This window comes from Hyla sarda, chromosome 4, assembly GCF_029499605.1.
Source record: "Hyla sarda isolate aHylSar1 chromosome 4, aHylSar1.hap1, whole genome shotgun sequence".
NCBI lineage: Eukaryota > Metazoa > Chordata > Amphibia > Anura > Hylidae > Hyla > Hyla sarda.
The window spans coordinates 381,901,750-381,910,318 of record NC_079192.1 but is presented as its reverse complement, the minus strand read 5'-3'; positions in this window follow the sequence as shown (position 1 = coordinate 381,910,318).

Sequence of the window (8,569 nt, the reverse complement as noted above, 5' to 3'; positions counted from 1 at the left end):
CAGAAAGGAAAGACTGACTTGAGAAGATATTATCTTAGGCTTCCCTGTAGATTCACACGACTTCCACCTCCTTTCCACACTGTACTCAGGCAACTCCTCCCCCACTACACTATATATATAGGTACATTTTGGGGTTCCCATTGGGCAGTCAAGGTCACCTGGTTAACACTGCTCCTCTCTCTCTTAAAGGCATAGCACACAGACAAACTTTTATACAGTGCATATAAAAAATATAATAAAGTGCATTAACATGATGATCATAACAGACACTTGCTCAGTGGGCCCAACATGTGCAGCAGGCATGCATGAGGAGATTCTCAGCCCACAGGACAGCCTTTGGTGCTGGGACACCACACTAGTCTTGGTGAAGCCCCAATATACAAGTTTCGTGTTTTAGCTATATATCTATCTATCTATCTATATATATATATATATATATATATATATATATATATATTTATATATATATATATATATATATATATATATATATATAGATATCCAATAAAAACAGCACCTCCAGGAATACGTAGAAGAAAAGAAATCGGGGTGCCCGCATATTCTGAACCTCAGTCCACTGGTTCCTCAATGTATAGAAAAATATAGAAGCAGCACACCACAGGTAGACTTCAAAGGAAAGGTGAATTTATTCCATGATGTGAGAGACTACGTTTCTCCAGCCTCACGCTGGCTTTCTCAAGTGCACTTGAGAAAGCCAGCGTGAGGCTGGAGAAACGTAGTCTCTCACATCATGGAATAAATTCACCTTTCCTTTGAAGTCTACCTGTGGTGTGTTGCTTCTATATATATATATATATATATATATATATATATATATATACATATATATACACACACACACACACATGTGTATATATATATATATATATATATATGTATATATATACATATATACCGTATACATACACACATATGTATAAATAAACATAAATCTGAATCCAGGTAGAAAAAACAGACATGGCCGCACATCCACAATTTTGTATTTTGATCTAATTGCTTCTCAGCATAATTTCAAAAACTAACAGGTTGTTAGTATACATTTTGATCAAAAGGTAAAAGCCCACTTGCCACGTCATGGCCACCTATTAAGAGTGGGTCCTCAACGTCCCTAGCATAAAATGGCGCAGCACTGGGCGGCGTCCACCACCGCCGCGACACCAGTGCCCACAGGGGGAACGACCCACTGGCAGAACGGCCCCAATGCCACTCAAACCAGTCTCTGAGCCACCACCCCCGCCCCCCCCCCCCCCCCCCCCCACACACACACACACACACAGACACGGCCCCACGGCAGCAACGGACGCCGCACAGCTCCACACCAGTGTGAACAAGGTGTAAAAGCTCACTTACCATGGGCTCCCAGTCAGACTGGGAGGCTGCTATAAGATGAAAGTGCCTTGTGTAGGTAACATGACCGATGCAGAAGAAAGTCCAAGGCAGAGCCATGGATGAGCTTTTTTCTTCCATAATCCAGATGTTCATTCAGAGATGCAAAGATGCAATTTCAATGTGGTATTCGATGCATAATCTGCATGCAAACTTTTCAGTCTAACCTAACATATAAAGTATACTTGTCATTTCAGGTGACTTTTCAAGCCATGTGTGTGCACATGAAGAGTAGTGTTATTATGGCTCTTATATATAACTTGTATATGGCATTTTTCAAAAAGGTTTCCCAATTTTCCCCTCTGCAAGCTTTATACCTAATTTTCAGTTGTGCCTAAACTAGTGGGTGGGGAATGGCCTCTGTTATGGCTTCAATACACTATACACACACACACACACACACACAGACAGAAGAGGAATTTCTTCTCCTCTGTTTCTCTGTACACACCTTTAAGCAGCAGCATGGAGGGCATTACATATCAGTACTGAGCAGTGTTTAGCTTTTTTTTTTTGTAAAATGGGAAAAGGGGAATTTTAATTTTTATTAGGGGAGGGGCTTATTTACATATTTTACAAACTTTAAATGTTTATGTCCCGATAGGGGGTCTATGAGCAATCACTTGTTTGCTAATACTGTTTAATGCTATGCATAGGCATAGCACTGATCACTACTACCTGTGATCTACTTGTCTGGTCTTTTAGAAGGCAGACAATAGAAGAATATTGCAGCAGAACAGCAGGAGTCAGGTGAGGAGACTTCCAGCTGCCATCCTGACTCATCAAACCCCTGCTGATAGCAGCTGGGACCTGCCGTGCATGAAGCGATTGCAGCTCCTGCATGTCCTGGTGCATTAAGTACCAGGGCACCAGGACATATATTTACAACCATTGCAGTTAAGGGGTCATGGTAGATATATGAACCTATATAAGTCTTTGTTGCCCATATCAGCCAATCATAGCACAGCTTTCATTCTTCAAAATTCCTTTTAGACATGAAAGCTTTTTAGACTGTGTCATTAGTCTCCACCATTGTTCCTACTACAGAAAATATGGCGTTAAAAATTTCCAGTCATGCAGTGGTATTGCATTTCTTTCAGATCCTGGGTATTCGAGGCATTTGACCTGTTTTGAACATCCATTAAATGCCTCCTCATCCCCACGCGATCGTACAGGACTTTATCTCCGATTGTATATGGAAATTATATGAATGGTTGTCTAAATGTACATTGCCTGTATTACATGGCTTAGTGCACTGAAGCTCCTTGTTGCTCTTGCCCCATACTGAGATGTACAATGGGCTACTGCTCCAAAAAGCAATAGGGGTTTATGTCATTGGTTTACATAAGATTAGATAAGATATTTAACCAAAGACTTCATGAGGATATAACCACCAAGGGACTGGCTGAACAAATTGCCTTGACATCACTATACGTCTACACGTCTGTAGAGAGGGAGTCTGAGGAAAACTATTGTACTGAAAGCAAACATGGAGTTTAGTTTAAACAATTATTGGGAAGATGAATAAGTATTTCTCAAATACTCAAGCAATGTGTACAGGGAAAAGTATACATGCCCCCTTACAAGTAATACAAGTAATAAGAATATTACAAGAATACAAGAAATGTCATCGGCAAAGTTATATGATACTGAATATAGCCACATAAAGGATTTTTCCATCTCCAAATTTCATTGTGGAATCTGTGGCAGAAAACCGATGTATACCATTAGATTTCTACCATGGGTTTTCAGTTGGTGAGCTGTAAATTTTCCAGAGGCCTTAGAGGGGTTGTCCATTTTTAACAATAAAAATAACACGAAAAGTCTAAGGGCTCATTCACCATATTTCGAGGCCTCTGGTAGAACAAACCGGGGATAAAACCGCATGGGAAGTCGGTAATGCATTTACGAGGAGATTCTGAAAGAATGAACAAGTCTAAGCCCCGGAATTTACACGGCGTAACTTTCAGAACCTATAGGGTTAAAAGGTTCTGACAGGTTTTTTGTTGTTTTTTGTTGCTGGGTTACGCCCAGCTGTCTGGACTGGTCAGCTGATCTTAATTGGAGCTCTGGTTCCATATAAACTGGCAGTCTACTCCCAGACTTTGCCTGCTAAAGAGCTCAGCTTGTACACCAAGCTAGCTTTCTACTGTATCTGTAATATCTGGCATTTTGACTCTTTGGCTCCGCTCTCTGACTCTTCTCTGGTATTAGCAGTTTTGTACTTTGACAACTCCTGGTTTTTGACGTGGATAGTGAACTTTGACTTATTGTGTGAGTATGTTAGTTTTGCTTCTGTTAGTCTGTCTGTTCCCTACTGTTCCTTGACCTGTGTCTGTATTATTGTATTTTATAGTGTTGAGCACGAATATTCAAATAGAAAAATTTTATCATGAATATCGGCACTTCGCAAGTTCGAGAATGTTTAGAATGTAGCAAAATATTTTCGTTATGACGAATATTCGTTTTTATTTTTCACCGTACACATCACAATGATGTGTACTGTATAAATAAAAAGTGATCATCCCCCTGCTTCCAGCTTGTGGTCCAAAGAAAGCGAATACGTGAAAATTTGCAAATATCCGCACTTCCAGAGGACACTGATCCCTCCCTTCTTTTGGCTTGTGGGACAATGAGAAGGATGCAAATACAGTTGTCAGAGGTTAGCAACATCCCTAGCAACCAAAAGGAAAGTAGTTAGTTGAAAGATATAATCGCGCATGCACATTTTGCGAATTTCATTACGTATTTTGCATGGGAAAAAAAGTTAACGAATATGCAAAATTTGCGAATATAGGACGAATATTCATCCATATATTTGCAAAATATCACAAATTCGAATATGACCTATGCTGCTCATCATTAGTATTTTATTATTTTGACAGTTGACTCTCTTCACTTGTCTATGGAGGGACTGTCACGGTGGTTATGGACCTGTTGCCTAGGGCAGGTACGTAAGTAGGCAGGGATAGGGGACTGAGCGAGAATAGTGTCCACTCCTTCCCTGCCCAGTCGTGACAGTAACACCTGCCATGAAATTTCCTAGTTTGATAGGTGCAGCAGAATCCCATAGAGAACTATGGGTGGCTAGCGAACCATATTTTTTTACTGGAATTCCAAAGCAGAAAATTTTAGTGAAAATTTGTTCAGAAAGCAGCCTAAAAAATTCCTAAGGTCCCTATGACGCAGAGCGATTATTGGCCAGGCAGGACAATATCAATTTTGACATGTTTGACAAGTCCTTGTTCAATCGCTCTGTGCAATAGGGGATATGTTGCTATTGTTCATGTGGCCCTACACATACGATAACCGAGCCATGTAATAGGCTCATAAAATGGCTCCCATCGGGTAACAGTCTTCCTGTCTAATGTCTAATGTATGGAGTGCTTCATTGATCAGCTGTAAGCTGTACCTGTTATAACTGTAAGGGCCCTATAACACAGGGTGATTATTAGCCAATATTGTCCAATGTAATAAGGGCAGCAATTAGCAATCTGCTAAAAAAATCATTGTCTGTTAACTGTACATCTCCCAGTGTAATAGAGGGGATCTGTGGCCCGTCAAGAACAGTGGTCGGCACAGCTCTTGTGTGTATTTGACACTAGAGCTATGTTTAGACGGTGGAATGTCTGCAGAGAAAATTTCTGTGCAGACATTCCACCAACAGCGTAGCACTGGCAGTGCTAGGACTACTCAGTAATACACCATCTCATAGACGGCATTGGAGTTCCTTGTGGACTATGCAAAAAGAACAGATATGTCTATTCTTTCTCCTGACTCCGGAATCAGGATTTCCACGGCAGATCTGTAAATTTTGCTGTGTGCACAGCCCAGTAGAATCCCATTTAAATCAATGGGACTCTGCTGCTGCGAAATGTCTTCTGCAGCACAATTCCACATAAGATTCCGAATAAAATTTCCATTGTTTGAACAGCCTAATATTTTTCAAAGTGGGAGTGGGTATGTTGGCTTTACCTGTGATTCCCCCTGTACATATCTCCATCTGTTACCAGTGATTTCTGGCAGATGGCTGCATAAACGATCAAGCAATTATTGGACAGCCCTCCCGACACGTTTCTCAAGTCGTGTGATAGGCTCTGTAAAGAGTGTTTATTTACAAGATCGGAGCTTGTTTACAGGATGGCTTTTGCCATCTAATATGTCCCTAAGTGTATCATTCTCCTGCAGCTATACCACAGGAGAATAAATGTACTGAACAGTACATGGGTCATCATTACCAAAGAGAACTCTGGTACATAAGTCCAGATTTAGTAAAAGTGTCTGATTTGCCCATAGCAACCAATCTCAGCTCAGCTGTCATGTCTCTTTCAAAGTGTTCTGGTAAAATGAAAGTTGAGCTGTGATTGGTTGCTATGGGCAAATCAGTCAGTGTTTTGTCTCAGGCTGATTAATAAATATGTGCCATAGTATATAAGGCTCTATTCACTTTTTTTCATATCTTCAACTTTTAATGGAGCCATAACAGCTATTGTGATACTGACTAAAGGTGCCCAAACACCTGGCAACTGTCTAATGATGTCAGTGGTCAATGGTTGGCATGTTGGAATTTTACTGCCCAGTTGTTTTGGTAGAAAAAGGCCAGCGCCAGAGCTGTCTGGCTGCAGCTTACCCTTCCCCATAGAAGAAACATGAACTTTCAGTCAAGCCAAACATTCATGTATATGAGGGATCGGGAGACAATATTTGTCCAAAAAACATTCTTTGTAGTAGGGTCCTAAAAGCTCATATTAGGAAACCTACCAGTCAGTAATACGACTGCAACATAATTCTAGTGAACTTATATTTCATCTGTTGTGCAGCCTGGACACTGATACATTATAACTGTTAGTCAAACTTCCTCTCCAGTCTTTGTTTTTCGAGAGCAAATATTGAGTACCCAATGTTTTCCTATTGAGTGTCTATATGAGGAGCTGTAAACAAAAAAAAATGGAGAAAACAAGAAGAACAAAGTTTATCAGTTCAATCTTTATGGCTCCATTGTCTCACAAACACATCTTTTCTTCTACAGTCAACTCAACGTAATGAATAAGGTCCTTCCCAGACAGGAAGAGACACCTGGAAATGGTCATTGGCCTTCACTGGCTATTAAACCACAGCTTCTGCTTGCTCAAGCTATCTCTATTCATTTACTATTGCTTCCCATATCCCCTTTTTGTAAGTTTGTGAAGTTCCCTATTTATTTAGAGAAGGAGAATCATGAATTTTGTAGTCACATGTCACTCATTTACGTAGGTAACTGTTTGACCTTGTGAAGTATTGTATGGATATTTTTTTAAACCAGAATAGAAAACGATGCCCCCATAGTACTTGGATACCTCTGTATAAGATTAGAATAATACAGGCTACCTCTACATGATCTCTTCCTTTAAAGTGATTATAGGAATGTTGGGAACAGATCATTTTAGTCAAGATATTACACAAAAAGTCTATAATGATCTAATATATTACAAGTTTAATCCTCAAAGAGAAAGGGCTTCAATATTCCCTAACCCTGCAAGTCTAGTGAAGAAGTAGAAGCCTCTTATAACAGCTTAGAGCTGCCTTTCTACTGTATGACATGGTGTCTTCCCAAGCTGCCATTTAAGTATCCTCCAGGGCTCCAATACTTGGTGACTTCCCCCTAAAGAAAAAGTTAAGAATTTCAGGGAGGTATAAAACACAACAGTCATCACCTTCCCCTAGATCATTTGGAATAATATCCTGAGCTATGGCCAGCCATCTCTCATGGGATTCTAAAACTCCTCTCGTAGTCATCTATCCAAATGGCCTGAAGAAAGGGGTTTTTGCTCAAAAAGAAAAAAAAAGAGTTGTAACTAATGAGCCTTCAACTAGTAGGATCTCATCCTAGTTCATTGGTGGATTACCATTCTAGATCACAACTGCTCCTTGAGCTTCGCACTAATGTAAATGCGGTGGCCCAGTATGGGACGTGTTACCCCGTACCCTTGCTGCCCTGTCCGGCAGCCTTCCTTCAGTGTCCCCTTGTACTTGTTTCCCCCCTGTATATATGTTTTGCTATGTATTATAATATATGTGTTGTTGCTTTAAAGGGGTACTCCAGTGGTCAACGTGTTTTTCCGTTTGTGACTTTCCCTATTTGTTTTGTTTCATTTCTATTCTTGTTGTTTAGCCTACTCTATTTCCGTTCTTTGTTGTCTTTTTATCCCCCACTTTGTTTTCCTATCTTTGCTTCTATTTCCTGTTTCTTGCTGTGCTGAAAACTACAAATCCCAGCATGCCACATGCCTTGCTGGTTTGGGGCGGTTCCTTTTTTTGTTTGTTTGTTTGTTCCGCCCTTTACCCATCCTACTATTTTCCCGGGTAAGCCCCCTTATACACAGCACACTAATATAATCAGCCTTGGTTGGGATACACTGGCGTACACACACAAAAGGGACTACAACTCCCAGCATGTGTCATTCAGGAGTCTTCAGTCTGTGGTATAACACCAGCATGCTGCCTCTGTAGTCTCCTGGGGGTTGTAGTTCACCACACCTCTGTAGGGCATACACCAGTGTTTCCCAACCAGGGTGCCTCCAGGTGTTGCAAAACTACAACTCCCAGCATGCCCTGACAGCCTTTGGGCATGCTAGGAGTTGTAGTTTTGCAACAGCTGGAAGCACACTGGTTGGGAAACACTGGTATAACATGATGTGTATGCTGAATAGGCTAGAACAGTGTTTCCCAACCAGTGTGCCTCCAGCTGTTGCAAATCTACAACTCCCAGCATGCTCAAAGTCTGTCCAGGCATGCTGGGAGTTGTAGTTTTGCAACAGCTGTAGACACACTGGTTTGTAAACACTAGTATACACACACACAACAGGGACTACAGCTCCCAGCATGTGTCATTCAGGAGTCCCCTCTCCCCCGTCACATATAGGGGGTAATTTATCAAAACCTGTGCAGAGGAAAACTTGCCCAGTTGCCCATAGCAACCAATCAGCTTGCTGCTTTCCTTTCTATGAAAGCCTGTGAAAAATGAAAGAAGCAATCTGGTTGGTTGCTATGGGCAACTGGGCAAGTTTTCCTCTGCACAGGTTTTGATAAATCTCCCCCATAGAGATCATTCCAGTATGAGATTTATTCCCCTGCAGTCCATACATCCCCAGCCCGTGCACCTTCTCATCCTCCCCTTCAGATAACA